General features: G+C 34.9%; 2 long non-coding RNA genes and 1 pseudogene across 3 annotated transcripts; 2 read left to right on the forward strand and 1 right to left on the reverse strand.

The window, feature by feature from the left end:
• Window positions 1-1,037: 1,037 nt before the first annotated feature.
• LOC125583425 lies at window positions 1,038-3,111 on the forward strand. The gene is made up of 2 exons (XR_007320423.1): window positions 1,038-2,004; window positions 2,143-3,111. It is a non-coding gene; the product is annotated as an uncharacterized LOC125583425 (long non-coding RNA).
• A 5,427-nt stretch (window positions 3,112-8,538) lies between these two features.
• On the reverse strand, window positions 8,539-10,160 carry LOC111206349 (annotated as a pseudogene).
• Window positions 10,161-13,800: 3,640 nt separating this feature from the next.
• LOC125584474 lies at window positions 13,801-14,775 on the forward strand. Of its 2 annotated transcripts, none has more exons than XR_007321400.1 (3): window positions 13,801-14,024; window positions 14,103-14,372; window positions 14,479-14,775. It is a non-coding gene; the product is annotated as an uncharacterized LOC125584474 (long non-coding RNA). The 2 variants fall into 2 exon arrangements; XR_007321399.1 differs by having other exon boundaries at window positions 13,803-14,024; window positions 14,106-14,372.
• Window positions 14,776-16,970: the final 2,195 nt, after the last annotated feature.

The following is a 16,970-nucleotide window of genomic DNA, read 5'->3' on the forward strand; positions in this document are numbered from 1 at the left end:
ACTTGTGTGGTTTTTCTTTTGTGTGTTTGATAAGTGTGTTTAAAATTTTCAGGTGATTCTCCACTTAATCAAAAAGAAAGATGGCCATCCAGCAACCTACAAGTGTTAAAATTATTCAACTCCAAGCTAAGTGTCTCTACAACCATTGTAAATATATAGTTTTCATGTTTGTTTCTTCTAGACCTCTTCTTTCACCTTGCTCTCACACAAGAGACTGTGTGAAGTAAGTGTGGGGGGGAGAGTCTACTTATCTCACATGTTTTCTGTTTTGTTTACTTGTCATAAGCATTGCATATCCATTTGCATAGAAAATCCATAAAAATTTGCAAAATTCCAAAAATTACAAAAAAAAAAACATTTAGTTATATCATTTGCATCTTTAGGTTTGAGTCTAGATCATATAGAATGCATAGGTAAAATCCCTACAAAGGACTCATGCAATGAACTCATTGTTGATACCCTTTTGAATCATAATAAGTAGCTTGAGCTTCTTCTGAATTTCTTGTAGACTTCGAGCCTTGAAAACTCCTCTTAAGACTCATTGAATCTTACTCTTTGAAACCAACTCCGATCTTAGTTGACTTAAATGAACTTAATGCTTCTTGCTTATGGTCTCTTGAGTACTAAATCATGGCTTTACACACACTTGAGCTTGTATAAACCGTTTTACCAATCTTTTTGACAACTCAAGTGGTAGTCCATACCCTAAACCCTTCCCTTCTTTCAAACCATCATTAATTGTTGAGTGAGGTCTTTTTGTGAAAGCTTGTCATGTGCAAAATCTTGAAAGTATTAGGAGCGACATTGATTTGTTCTCATCTCTTGCTAGCATTAGGACCTCTTTTGGGCTAGCATCTAGGATGGTGGTTGGAATGATGTGCTTTAATTATTTTGATCTTGGGGATTGAATTGGGAAAGATTATGTAAAGGAAATGAATCAAAAAGTGTGTCTAAAACAACTAAAAAAAAAAAAAAATTTAAGAAGATAGCTCAGATTGTGTCAATAAAAACCCCAAAAGAAAAAAAAAAAAGAATGGGGAAAAGAAAATTTTGAGCTAAGATACATAGTTGTTAAGACAAAGAAAAGAAAAGAAAAGAGTGTTCATTGGGTAAGAGATGAAAATGGGTGTATATTTGGGATTGAGATGAAGAAAAGAAAGGGTAGAACTTAAAAATTGTCTAGGAAAAGGGTACAATGATGAGAACCGATTTATGTATGCATTAATTGCTTCTTTTCTTAGATAAATTTTGCATAATGATCAAGCTCCTATTCTTGAGTGTAAGTCACCATAGCAAAATGTATTTGGACCCTTCTCATTCTTCACATTAAGCCATTTTTTCTCACCAAACCAAACGATTTGGACCAATTGGCAATTTGCGAGAATTCACTTATGATATTTCTTATTGAATGTGAGAGTTGGTTGATTTGAGGATTCATGATAATGAGTTAAAAGATCAAAGGAATTGATAGGCCTAGAGAAGTTAGAGCTAATAAAAACATTTTGCTCTTGCTATTTGGTATGATTTTGTAAGGATATCACAACGATGGCATTGAAGAGTTTCTTAAGGTCATGAATTTCCATTTGTGTATTGAAACATCACTTCCCATGTTCTTGAAAGTTTACTTGAGGACAAGTAAAGGACTAGTGTGGGGGAGTTGATGTGTTGTGATTTTGCATAGTTTTAGCTTTGTTATTTCATATATATTCATGCATTAACCTTACATTTATTTGCATTTAGAGTCTATTGCATGTACATTTGCATCTTGTAGGTGTTGGATGAATTGTTTGGAGTTTTGGAGGTGATTAGAGCACAAAAGGAGCTTTCGAGGAGTCTTGAACCGAACGTGTGAAAGACAAGCATGGATGAAGGTCTTAAAGATATCTTTTGAAACTTGTCTTTTGGGAAGACATGGTAAATTGAGTTAGCTTTACAATGGAGGTGGTTTCAAGTCGTTTGGAGCTGTATTGAGGGATTTATGATCAAAATACTACACACATATCAGTATGACATTCCTAGCGGCCACCCTAGCAACATCAACAATAGCCTTCGAATTTTAAGCCTTTAGACTCATTTTTATTCACTTAAAACCTATAAAACTCATTACTATTCATTATTCTTCTTATTTTTGGTATTCTAAAGGTGTGTGCAACATGGAGAAAGTGGAGAAAACTTTAATGAGTGAGTTTTATCTCTTTAAAGCTTGCAACATGGGGGATGGGTTGTCTATCATGAGTTTGGTGGCTCTTTTGGCCTAACTTTCTCTACCTTTTCTGAAGAGGCAAGACTACTTTGGCCATATGAAGGGGCAAAAGGTGTTCTATAATGGAAGAAAGTGGAGAATAACTTTTATGAGTGTGTTTTATGCTTTATGCTTTCACATGATGGATGTGTTGTCATCCTCCTTTACTTAGGCTATAAAAGAGACTGCAAGGGGAAGGAGGAAGACACAATACACAGAGTACAATACAACAAAGAGTAGAGAGTGAAAGTTTTATAGTTTCATATTTTGTATTTTGAGAGTTTGAGAGAAAACATTTGTTCTTGGAGTGTTCTTGAAGTTTATGTTATAAAGTCTTGTTTTCCTTTAGCCATTCTCTTCATCTAATTTCTGTTTCTTGTTTTCATATATCATATCATCTTGGTTATGCTTCTATCCATCATGGGATTAAGTGTAAACAAGATGATTAGTGAGTAATCACCCTTAGGATCAATGGGTTAGGTAGATTAATGGGTGATTAGGGAAGAGTTAAGGTGTTCTAATGGTTAAATGCTTAGATTTCTATGCTTACTAAGTATTCTTAATGCTAGATTAATTTTGGCCATTTTAATCTAGATTCTAAGTGTTTGTAGGGCATCGAAAGTGTTTGCATAATGCTTGAATGGACCTAGTAAAGCTCTAGCTTGAATAACCAAGGAATTGTTGTTAGGATTGCTAGATGGTTAGTAGACTAGAACTTAATGTATGTTTGAGTGAACAAAACGAACGGAAGTTGATGTTTAGTTCATAATTGCATAAGGGTTTCTACCACGGGAGTGGATTAATCTAAATTGAATGAAATCTAGACCTATAGAAAGTTAAGATTATTTGAAGTTAGACGCCTTGATTTAGAACTATCACCTTGAAATCAATTGCCTAAATACCCATTGGTTCTTCTTTGTTATATTTGAATTAAAACTCAAGTTATTTCGCACTATTACTTGTTACAAACAAACATCATTTGATTGCACTTAGATTGAGATAAATGGCTTGCATTCTTAGTGCTTAGAATCACTAGAGATTGGATTGACATCTTAAGTACTACAACACTTAAGGATTAAACTTATCCTTTATCAGTTTGGTTTACTGATTGAGAGAATCAGAGAAATGCCTGGTACTCAATAAAAGTGTATATGACCAAGATATCATCACCATATGTATGGAATAACCCATGCTTCGGTTAGGTAGATAAGAGAGAAACATGCTTTATGCATCTTCACAAGCCTCAGAGGAACTATAATCAAGTACTTAATTAAACCAATTTAGAATGTCATAAACCAACCAAAAACTTTGTATCAAAGTCAAATAGTCAAATTAACAGCCTTACGGATGATATTATATTAACCAAAAGTACAAGTCATCTCCATAATCTTTGAACTAGAGGCAAATAACGCAATTACTCTTGGTCCAAGAGTAAAAACTTGAGATGAGATGAAGAGATAAACCGAGATCGAACGAGATACAAAGCCCACAACACAAAACGTAGAGAAATCGCGAGGTCAGAGCTAAAATCAAAACAAAGGAATGATTCAAAACTTATCTTGCCTCGCGGAAGAGAAAAGGAGAAGACGTAAGGAGAAAAGAATCAATGGGTAAGTGATTCTACATCCACGGGGAAGAGGATGTAATCGAGGAAGAAGAGAAATCGCGGAAGAGGAGAGAATCGGGGAAGAGGAGATCTGATTGATTTTTTCCCAATTGTCTAAACCCTAGAAATTAAGTTTTTGGACCAACCCATCACCCATTTGGTTTGGACCTGTTAGCCCATGGGTAAGTTGGTCTTTAACCCAATTGGACCATTAATTATATGGGTATGACCATCACCCACCCATGTTTGTTTGGAATGGGTTAGCTCATGGGTGGCCCAACCAATTGACACCCCTAATTGGACTCTCAAGTCTCCAATATTTTTCGGACTCAACTGTCCCCTTCTTTGCCCGGCCCTCAGGGTTGGATTTGAATGAGATCACAGATTTCTTCATCTTCGAAAACCTTGTCACTCTTTTCACTCCTTTATCATGTTTTTCTAATCTATGCACAGCAATATGTTTAGTTGTTGCCTTTGCAAAGGGTGTAGTATCCAAACTTTGTTGTTCAAGTACTCTATTTTGAGCTGTTTATGAAATGAATCCGTTGACCAAAAAAAAAAGAGAAGTTTTTGTTCTGTATATGTTGGGTGTTTGGCTTTAATTGTTTTGATTGCATTTGTTATAGCGGTAATAAGTTGTGAACACCCACGTCCTCATGATAGTTTGTTAAAGTAACTTTTTTTACTAGCGTAAATATTAATATGAGTATTTTTGCTAGATTGATTTTTCCACTATATTATTCTAAACTTTCTGTATTCTAGTATAAATAAAGATATGAGAATTCCTTTTTTTGAATTTATTAGATTATTTTTTATATTTGAGGCTTAAATTTATCTTGATAATATAGTTTATTTTTCTTGATAATTACAGTTCTTTTTTTTTTGCTAAAATAGTATAAAACCACAGTTAACAACTCACTACAAAAAAACACAAGTTTAGCGAGGAAACTTAACGAGGAAAACTAATCTTCGTAAATTTACGTAGACTTTACGAAAAACTTACGAGGAAATATAAAATCAACGTTATTTCTTCGTAAAATAACGATGAAATCATTTCGTCGTAAAGTCGATGTAATGTCACGTGGCTTTTACGAAGAAATACGCTTTCCTCGTAAACTCGATGTAAATGTAGCGTGTACTTTACGAGGAAATATTTTACGTCTACTTAGCGAGGAAATTTTGAATCCACCAATTTTGTAGTTGTAACACGTTTTTTCGGCAACCTAACTAAATTTCGTCGTAAATTCCTAGAAAAATTACAACTACCAGATTCGAAAATTTTCTATAAATATGGACGTTTGAACATCATTTTAAGCACACTAACAGGAAAAAAAAACGTGAAAGAAAAAAAAATGTCGGGCTCCGGGAATATTTTCGAGTTGCAGAGGTGGATGTATATGCATAGAGATGCTAACGGGAGAGTGACGAAAGAATACCTTGCGGGACTGGAGACATTAATGCATCAAGCAGATTCTACACCGCTCGCCCAAGAAAGCGGTAAGATGTTCTGTCCTTGTCGGAAATGCAACAATTCGAAATTGGCAAATCGTGAAAATGTTTGGAAGCATTTAATAAATAGAAGTTTTACACCAAATTACTATATCTGGTTTCAACGTGGAGAATGTTATAATTATGATCAGAATGAAGCTAGTAGTAGTAATAGCAATTTTCAGGAAGAACCAGTTGATCATCATTTGCATAATGAACATAGTTACCATCAGGAGGAGCAGATGGTAGATTACGATAGGGTTCATGATATGGTAGCTGATGCATTCGTAGCTCATGATGAAGATGAAGAACCTAACATAGATGCAAAAAAGTTTTATGAAATGTTAAATGCGGCGAATCAACCACTTTACAGTGGTTGTAGAAAAGGTCTCTCTAAATTGTTTGGCTGCTAAAATGATGAATATTAAAACTGATCACAATCTACCTGAAAGTTTCATGAATGAATGGGCAGACTTGTTTAAAGAGTATTTGCCGAAAGACAATGTGTCTGCTGATTCTTATTATGAGATTCAGAAACTGGTTCATAGTCTTGGGTTGCCTTCGGAGATGATAGATGTTTGCATCGACAACTGCATGATCTACTGGGGAGATGATGAGAAGTTAGAAGAATGTCGATTCTGCAAGAAGCCACGATTCAAGCCGGAAGGACGGGGACGTAATAGGGTACCGTACCAAAGGATGTGGTACCTACCAATTACAGACAGATTGAAAAGATTGTATCAATCTGAGCAAACAGCCGGAGGGATGAGATGGCATGTCGAGCATACTCAGACGGATGTTGAGATGACTCATCCATCAGATGCAAGAGCCTGGAAACATTTTAACAAAGTACATCCGGAATTCGCTAGCAATAGCCGGAACGTGTATCTTGGATTATGCACAGATGGATTTAGTCCATTCGAAATGTCAGGGAGACAATATTCATTGTGACCAGTCTTTCTTACGCCATACAACCTGCCACCGGAGATGTGCATACAACAAATTCTTTTTTTTTGCCATACATGAGCAAAATAAATTAATTTCTACGTTTTCTTTATTTTTGCAGGTACAACAAATTCGAGCCTTTCATCTTAGCTTCACAAGCAGATCAAGTTAGCTTCTTTCCATACCCTCGGATGAGAGAATCGGGAATAAATTGGTTAGCCGTGATCAAAGTTACACCTCGAGGACGAATCATCAGTGGAGAAGAACCACCATTGCAAGAAGAACAGATAAATGAAGTCAAGGAACTGAACAAGAAATTGATGACATCCTTCTCATTGATCCGCATAATCATGAGTATGAAGATCTTACCGACAATGCCACGGATGAAACTGTTGAAGACAAGTTTAATGAAAATGATGATGTTTCTAGTGATGACGAGAATGTCGATGTATTCGATTGATGTATTTGTTTTTAATAAGATTGATTTTCAGACTTAATGCATGAGATATGATGGATTTAATCATGAAAAACTATTTATATAATTTGATTTTGTGTAAGGTAATGGGAGTTTGTATTAGAAATAAGAGATTGAGATTATAAGTTAAGGAATTGTGGTTTTAGAATTTGGGGTTTGGAATGGAAAGAATAGATTGAGGTTAAAGGGAAGATGGGTTTGGGGTTTGGAATATATGAAGTAGAAGATAAGGAAGATGGGGTTTGGGGTTTCGGATTTTAGGGATTTAAACATAATCCTCGTAATTTCCTCGTAAAATAACGAGGAAATAACGACAAAATTAAAAAATAAAGAACGCGGGAGTCGTTAATTCCACGTAAGTCGTATTCGTCGTAAAAACTCGTAATAAGAAAACGCGGGCCTCGCTCATTCCTCGTAAATAAAAAACGGGTCTCTCTATTTCCTCTCGAATTTGATTAGTTTAGGGTAGATTAGGTGGTTAGTGTAGAGAATTTAGATACTGGAATCTATTTCCTCTCTTAACGACCAATTAGAGACTACCGTTGTAATATTTGAAAAAAAAAAGAGAAGAAAGATACTGGAAATACTGGAATCACATGTGGGAATAAATAAGGCGAGACCTACGTAAGTCTAGCCTTGTCTCTGCCCACATGTGTTCCAGTATCTTTCTTCTCCTTCTTTTTTTCAAATCTTTCTAATTTGAAAAGCAAACTGGTGAGTAATTATCTCTGATTTGAGAAGCAAATTGGTGAGTTTATCTTTGATTTGAGAAGCAAACTGGTGAGTATTTATAGGAAACTAGTGGTATTCCGGCGCTACGCGCCGGGTTCGTATATTTTTTTTCTTAAATAAATTTACAATTAGAATCTTAATAGTAAACAAAATATGTCAGATGTCAGGGAAGTTCCACAAACATGTAAATAAGATTTCGATAGAGAACACTACCCCCACCAAAAAACTACAAAGCTCGCATTAACAACCAAATGAAAACAAAAAAAAAGGAGAAAAAAACAAATCGATCTTACAAAAAAAAATGTAAATTGTATCACAAAATTAAATGATACAAACTTCTATCATTTATTTTTAAATGATACAAAAGATAGATCCACCAAGATCGTACTTAGTCTGCCAAATATAACTTAATAGATGGTCTCTCTAGGATAACAAAAAAAAAAGTTAATTACGATATGGTAAGGTTAATACTGGAGTCTAAAGCCATGAACCTGCTGCTGTTTTTAAAATGTGTGGGATTGGTAGTGTTTCGGTTAGAAGTATTGGGTTAAGTTCGGGTATTGATCGGCTGTATTTCATAGTCCCGTTAACAGTGTTGTGTTTTAAGTTTTTTAAAGTGTCATTCACTTGGCTTTGCCAATTGTGGGTGACCCTTTTTGTAGTGGAAAACTATGTTGTTAGTTTTTTGGTCTCTTATGCTCTAGTGGTTTGATAAATAACTTGTCTGTCAAGTAATATGTGAACCTTTAACTTATTTTGTTTCAGCGAATTGATGTATAATATCATATTTCTTTGACTGTTTTGAAGCATTTTACAGTGGATGTGCAAGATCACGTCATCCCATCTGCTAAGCTGATTGTAAACCGGACTGCTTCTGAAGACTATAAGGAAGCTCATGGGATACACCAGTGGCGGAGAGACGACCAAGAGTTGGTTTCCAACATTTATTTGTTCAAATAGCTCACAAAGGTTGATTTGTTTTCTTTCTTTTCTCAATTACAATGCCCTTTATTTTCTGATTGAAATTTTGTGAATGAAGTTACAAAAACATACAGAAAATATATTTTTGCATTGAACTTTTAAGAAAAAGAAATATATATATAGCCTTCGAAATCATTTTTACTCATATATCTTCTACAACTTCAAAAACCAACTACCAAAAGAAAACCAAACTCCTAAGAAAAGAGTGAGCAAATTTGGTGGAGAAAACGGACAAAAAAACCCATCCAAAGTAAAGTAAGCAGCTTGCTGCTGCACTCAGCATGCGATTCAGCATGTGCTCGCAACTTCTGCAACACTGTTTTGTGATATCTCTTCAGCCACTTCTGCTATCACACTGGTTTCCTTAGATTTGTCTTTTGGTGTTGCCTTTTTGTCACTGGCAGTAAAAGATTGCTGAAAGATAAACAATCTCCATCAGATATTTATCTAGATAAGAGCACCACACTATGAGTTTTGTTGTTTTTACCTGTCTTTTATACAGTTGGTGTTTCTTTTTCCCAGTCTTTGATTATATTTTCACAATTCTCATAGAAGACAAAATCATTGAGTATGCATGTCTTGCTCACATGTTCCTTAAAAAAAATGATTACTTTGACTCCTTGCTCTATCTTTACCTGCCCATTTCAAAATCCACAGAAACTAAAATTTAATTTTTTTTCACATGACAGAGGGAGAAACTAAGAAAGGAAACCAGAAGACTCTCTAACCTCCTGTGTATCATGGCTATTAGTAACAGGCTTGTTCTCATCATTCTCAAGCGTAATATGCCTCAAGGAACTATTCAGGATATCTTTAACGATGTGACACTTAACAGGGAAGCAACCAACCCACTTGTCCTGCTGCCAGCACTCCGCCATCTGGTTCTAATCAACTGGTCATACCATCTCCGCTAAACCAACAAACTGCCCACTTGTGTTTACCTGTTACAAAAAAAATCATTTCATTTATATCCAAATCGGAACCAAATCAAAACAACCAAACTTTTGCCATATTTCACTTACAGAGAAGATGAGAAAAACAGGACAGGAGGACTTGTCTCCAGCTGCTTCGTTATACGCAGCGTTAAGCTTCTTGTTGCCATTAGAGGTACTGGACCACACATTATATTTGATGCTTTTGTGAATATCATCTTCGCTATACGATTTGATCACAAAGAGCTTTGCGTTGGTGTAGGTATTAGAGAAAAAATCTTTCTTGTTGTATTCCTTTAAAAAAGTACTCACCCGTTACACTTTAAGCACAAAGCCTTCCTAGAAAGCGAGAGCTTCTTCGTTGTCTCGAGATAAAGATCCTCAAGGGAAACCTTCAGAGGGTGAACAACATCTTCACCACGCCTCTGCCTCTTTCCACGGCTGCTGCCACCTAATCAAAACCAAAAAATCAAACCTTTATCATCTATTCAAAAGTCAAAAACTCTTCTCAGATTGGGAGATGAGAGACTAACCTCCGAAAGGGTGTCCACCACCACCACCAAAGAAAGAGGAGAAGATATCAAAGGGGTCATGACCACCGCCTCCACCACCAATTCCTTCCTTGAGCGCATCCTCACCGTACAGATCATAGATCTCACGCTTCTCCGCTTCGCTGAGAACCTCATAAGCCTGAGCTAGCTCCTTGAATTGCACAGAGACGAAACCAGTTGACCTAAAGCTCGCGAATTTCAGATCTAATTACGAAGTTCTAATCGATCGGACAAATCCAAAGAGGGAAAAAAGAGGGAGATGGAATGAAATCATTAAGAACGTATTGATTGTGTAGAATTGGCTCGATTACTACTCGGTTTCTTTACTCTTCAATTGGAGAAGACGAACTGGCAGAGGTGAAGCGAAGCGTCATCCTTCGACGTGTTTCTTTGTGTGTTTTGTGTCCAGTTGGGCCAATTTAAAAAACAATTGTGAGGCCCATCTGACGTGGACAATTAACTGATTCTGATTGGACGAATATTTTTGAGGACGTGGCGTTCTCTAGATACAGAATATGCTGCTTTTAGTATTGTGATTTTGAAAAGTTTTACGACCAATTAGCTTCGTCTCATTCCACGTAAATAAAAAAGCGGGCCTCTCTAATTCCTCGTAAATGAACGAAGACGTTACGAGGAAACCAAAAACGGGTCTCGCGAGTTCCTCATTAAAGGGAAGATGGGTTTGGGGTTTGGAATATATGAAGTAGAAGATAAGGAAGATGGGGTTTGGGGTTTCGGATTTTAGAGATTTAAACATAATCCTCATAATTTCCTCGTAAAATAACAAGGCAATAACGACAAAATTAAAAAATAAAGAACGCGGGACTCATTAATTCCACGTAAGCAGAAATCGTCGTAAAGACCTCTTAACCGGAAAACGCGGGCCTTGCTATTTTTTCGTAAAATAAAAACACGGGCCTTGCTATTTCCTCGTAATTTAATGTGAGCTTTACGAGGAAACAAAACGCGGGCCTTTGTAATTCCTCGTAAATTTGCGAGGAAATTACGAGGATATCTAATCTCTTATATATATTCGCGAGCGCTCACACTTTCATTTCGTCTCAACTTCCTCTCCACTTCCTCTCTATTTCGTAGCAATGGTAACTCTCTCTAATTCCTCTCTAATTTGATTAGTTTAGGATAGATTAGGTGGTTAGTGTAGGGAATTTAGATAGGTTTACGGATTTTATGTTAATTAGTTTTGATTAGGTGGTTAATGTAGGGAATTTAGCTAGATTTATAGTAATTGTTAATTATAGAATTTGTTAATACTCTTGATGTTAAGTTCAAAGATTATTTTTTTTTGCAGGGCCTTCGAAAAAATGCTTACTCTCCATTACAGAGAGTTGTTCGATGAGCCTGGTAGTCGTTTAGATCCGCTTCTTTGGCTCCCGGTTCTTCTTCAGCTCCCGGTTCTTCGGGTCCGGAGACTGTCCCCGAGACTCAGTCTTTGGCTCTTTCTTAGTTCTTTTTTTTCGGTTGTTGTATTATAAATTCAAAACTTATTTATATATAAAATATTTTTGTATTGATTTTTATTTTAAATTATAATTTTATTAATAAATTAAATAATTTTAATTATTTTTTAATTATATTTTTAAATTCTGTAAAATAAAAAAACGAAGTAAATTCGTAACTAAATTACGACTTATTTACGTGGAAAGTTTACGAGGAAATGACGAGGAAGGTTAAACGAGTACTTTACGAGGAAATACTTTCGAGGTATTTACGTGTATTTTACGAGGAAATACTTTCGAGATATTTACGTGTAATTTACGTGGAACACCTTTCGAGGTATTTACGAGAAAATATAGTGACCTCCTTACGTGGAATTATTACGTGGTCTTTACGACGAAATATTTTCCTCGCTAAGTTACGACGAATTGGCGATGAAATATGCGTTACGACGAACGAGTAACGACGAAACGTGTTTCCTCGCTAATTCCTCGTAAAGCCTCTTTTAAGACGAACTCACGAGGAATACCGCCGTCGTTAATCTCATGTTTTCTTGTAGTGACTTAGAAGCTAGGAAAGTGAATAATATTTAATATAATTAAAATTCAATATATGATATACACTTAATTAATTTGAAAACATATAGAGATTGTGTTTTAGTTTTTTTTTCTTTTTTTATATAAATAAAATCTAATATATTTTAGATCTAGTAATAAATATAAAATACTTTTTAAAATAATAGTAAAATTTAATAAATTTTGCCCCCAAACAACCTTTACCCTGGGTATGCTACTGTATACATGAGTCAGTTTTCCTTATCCTAAATTTAGTTTCCTTTTCCTACCAATTGCCTAGATGATAGATTTCTATTCAAATTTCCAAGAAATCATTTATTTCTTCTTCTAAGTTTATATCTCCAATTTAATTATGTAGAGACCTGTTGTCAAAAAAAATTATATAGAGATCTAGAAACCTATATAACCTACAAGGTTTTAGCAAAATTTATCAACGCCAAAACATAAATATTAAGCATCTACTTCCAAAAAAAAACAAAAGAATGGAGCAGATCAGATTTAGAGGTGTTGTTAGAACCATCGCAGTAGTTTTTTTGTTGGTCAATATTGCAGGTTAATCAAGCATTCTCATTTTTAATATTCTTAACCATTTAAACATTATTTTAATTATGTTGAAGCTTAATTTTATAGCTTCGACATTGGTTAAATTAAAAGTATACATAGTTTTGTTTTGGGTTTTTAATATAAATGTTTTGATTATTGTCTTGTTTGCAGAACAAGCAACTGCAGTCTCTATCGATGATGCCGATTGTTATGGACTGTGCACTCCCCATTGCGACCAAACTTGCAAAGGATTAGGTTACACAGGTTGGTTTTGTCCATCTTTCAGAGGCAAGTCAGGCTGTTGCTGTACACCAAAAAAGAAAAAAATTGTACATTCTGTTCAGTTGAACAACTAAACTTTGATGCATCATGTACTATGTATGATTACTAATAAAACCCCCAAAATAAAATATAAAAAACAATTCAAAATGTCTGGATTTGCCTTTTACGTGTATAGTGCAAGCTAAACGTGTTATGGGTGAATATGTATGTTTGACGGATCTTTATACAAGATTAATATTAAATAATTGGAATCCAAACTGCGCAAATTAAAAGAACTACTATTGACCTCGAGATAGGTAGAATCTGACTTGCCCGAAACACGGCTTCGTATGGATTATTCCTACTTACGTACAGCCCAGAAACAAGCAGGAATCATCAACACCACCGATGAAGAATACAAGTAACTTTTAAATGCTTTAAACTCCTTACAAACCTGCCTTCCACCATCTCCCAAACACCAAGTCTTGTTCCGTTCATGTTTCATTATTGTCTTTTATTTTATACGATAAAATTCGTTCTTCTTCTCTTTTATATATATAATCGTTATGTGTTTATATATGTTGAAAAATTGGCTTTGAATGTTGTAATTGCATTTGTTATATCAATAAAAGCGACCATGTAGTCATTTATTTTGTTAAAGAAATTTTGTTTCTCACTTTTACTAGACAAAAAGTCTCAGATTTGTTTACTCTTGTTTCTCTTATTCTCTACAAAAAAACATCCAAATTGTTGCGCAAAAAAAAAACATCCAAATCCACCGTAACCAAATCTTACAATACTAAAAAGGGAATATCCTCAAATTCTAGCTATGCCACGTTGGTTAAGAAAATCAACCTATCAGGAACTTCCAAATTGCCACGTCATCTCTTTATTACTCGAAACAGGTTTTAAACGGGTCGGTCAATTCACGTGAGCTCAAAATATTAAAAAGAGCCCAAACCTCCTTCCAAGCACTGTTCAAGTCGTCTTTGTCTCTTCAACTTTATGATCATCGTTTCCGACCTCTGCAATCCAACGTTTCTGTTACTCACACTCATTCAATTTTGTACTTTAAACTATCTTAATAATAAGAGATATTACTCCATCAAAGCTTTTCTTTCTGTTCTTATATAAACTAATAAATCCTACATCAAAACTTTCATTGATGATTTGCGACCTCCATACAACCAAATGAAGATATGGCTATGAAATCGGCTTATATCTCCAGCAAGTCTCCGGTATGAATGTTTCTTTCCCAATTTTGTTTCATGGATTATAGATAAATCTCATTAACCACTCAATGGTTTCTTTTCCAGCAGGACACTGTGATGCAATGTTTCATCTAATCGTGCTCCACTCTACCTCCCTGACCTCAAACTAGGATTCACTTATAGTTCAGGAACTTTTTTGCTATGAAAAGCAAAGAGATCTATTGAGTTGCTGATCTCGGTTTGGACATTTGCTTCACTCACAGCTATGTCCTCTCCGATCTTGACCACGTGTGCCTCCCTATTGACGCAGACAGGTTTAGGTTCAACTTACATGAGGTTTTGAAGCCAACTATGGACTCACGGGTGACCTCTATTGTAAGCTGCTACAACTTTAAAATCATATTCAATTTGATTGCTTATCTGCGTAGTTATAGACATTTGAAGGCCCCATTTAACTGCAACTTCCCAACCAATGATGTAGATGTCGTTGGCCACATGAAGCTGCTAAATGGACAGATACTCATTCAACGCCCGGTCCTTCACGAAGTGGCAATAGCAACCACACAGCGTGTCTTGATCCATTTGCAAACTAAGTAGTATATTGTCTTCATCTATTTCACATTCTCTGTATAGAATAGTAAAGTTTCTAGCTATGAGTCTATAACGTATATTTGATGTTCTAATCATGGTTACTTTCCATACTCATGGTTTTGTTTATATTTGTATGGTTAGTAATCTGTATAGAATAGTTAAGTTTCTAGAATCGGTACTTTGACGGTCGGCTCTGTATGTTTACAGACTCTTCAACTTCTACATAAATATCTCAATGTAATTTAGGCACACTTATCTTTCTCTTTTTTTTTTGTGTTTGATCTTCTACTAAGGGTTCTTTGTCTTATTTTTTACTTTCAGTGTTGCTCTGGTTTAATTCTGTTTGTATAAGTTTGAGTCAAAACTCATACAACTTATATAAGACTTTTCCTGGAACACCTTCTACAGGTAAAATTGTGCTGATTACTTTGCAAGTTTATCATATAAGTTTTTTTTCGAAAATTCCAGCTCTGACTATACAATGTGTATTTCTAATTGAAGCCTTCATTAGGCCCTTTTTGATCCATAATTAAAAGGTTTGGCAACAGTGGAGAGGGATCCTTCGTGTCAGCCCATTACGAAGACGGAATTTGATATCGAGAGAAGAAAAGTTACTAAAGAGGCTATCATGGAGTTAATATCTAGGGAGATAACTGAGTACCATACTCAGCTGCTAATGGATTCAAGTTTTATCTATCAAAAGTCTTAATATAATACTTGTGTTTGCATCTATGAGAAAGCATTGTGTTACACCCAATCGCTAACATTGTCAGTGTTGTGCATCGTTGTTAATCAATTTAGGATACAGTTGCGCATCTTGAAGAAAATAGCGGAAAAACGGTCCCTGTGGCACCCCTAGAAAGGAAACATGCCTCTTCCCAGGTAAATCCGTATATTCTTTTTTCTTTTAGTGATTATTTGTTTTCACATGATCTTATTTCATTTATCTCCTCTCTTACTGACCGGGTAATATGCATTGTTAGCTTAGTTGTATATGTACATTGACATAATCAGAGCCTTATCTACAACCATCTTGTGTTGAACACTAATTTCTTTGAGCCTCATGTCAGCTTAATTTATATTATGTATTTTTATATTTTGGAACTGAAAAAATGTATCTTTACATTTGTTTTGCTCTATGGACATTGGACTGTACGAGGATCAACTCCAAATTGCATAAGTTACTGCTTGGTAGGGCGGATAACCTTTTGGCTTCTTCTTTGTAAATAATATGTATGGAGCAAGAAAGGGTTGGTGTTGATTCCGTCAGTCATCTTGAAATCAGCTGGAGACTGATATGCGGCAATGTTAATTCTCTTGAAAATCCAATGTTGATGTCTAGGCGTTAGCTCTTTAAATGTAAACGACTTTGCAGTTCATAATCTGTAACTTTATATCATAGAGATTTGTCACTTACATTTTGAAAATTGGTACTGTAAGATAAGCAACGAAGTCATTGCTACTTCTCTTTCCCTTAAGTATGCACCAGCAATTTATGTCTAGGTAGGATAAAATGAATTTTGTAAGTTTGGAAATGTTTACAGTGTCCATGTGTTTTAAAAATATGCATTGCATATAGCGAGGAGACCAAAGCTCATCAACTGATTTCCTCTCTTATGTGGTTCTTTCAATCATCTTCTCTTTGTTAGACTTTAAATTTTTATTTTTCGTTAGTTCTTTGGCTTATCTAAATTTATGCAGGTTACTACTAAATTAAGTGTAATGCGATTTTTAACGGTGATACAAAATTAGCACAAAAAATATTATTTCCTGCTTAAATATTTGACACTGAATATTGATCTATAATAGGACATTAAGCACAAAGTTACATAAGAAAATTGAAGATTTTATTTCAGATGATTCAAAATCATGGAAAGATGTAGTTATGTAACGTAAAAATCATAATAATATAAGTAAAGATGAAACTTTTTTTCTTCTTGCTGCTGCCTTCTCTAACGTTTCTTTTTTCTAGATGGAGATTTAGATTCACCATTAACAGAACCATGGCTCAAAGTCCCTAAGCTACTTATCATCTCTCCACTCCACTGCTCTCTTTACCAGACCAAATCATCGAGAACACTCTAGAAACACCAAACCTCTTCCTTTAGTTTCATCAGTTTCCCTTTAATATTGTTCTTTTGTGGTTGATTCTTTGTGAGGGTTCTTTTTTTTGCACTTAAACTTCATGCTTATGATTTTAAAATTAATTGTAACAACAATTAATCTCTTTAGTGTTATTCATATAATATAGTTGTTATTCATATTAAAAACACATTACTTTTTTCATTATTATTTTTTTTTACATATAAAAATAACTCTGTCAATATTGTGAATTTAAATATTTATGTTCAAGGAACTACAAAGCATAAGTAATCGAAAATG

Source organism: Brassica napus, chromosome C3 (assembly GCF_020379485.1).
Source record: "Brassica napus cultivar Da-Ae chromosome C3, Da-Ae, whole genome shotgun sequence".
In the NCBI taxonomy this organism is placed as follows: domain Eukaryota; kingdom Viridiplantae; phylum Streptophyta; class Magnoliopsida; order Brassicales; family Brassicaceae; genus Brassica; species Brassica napus.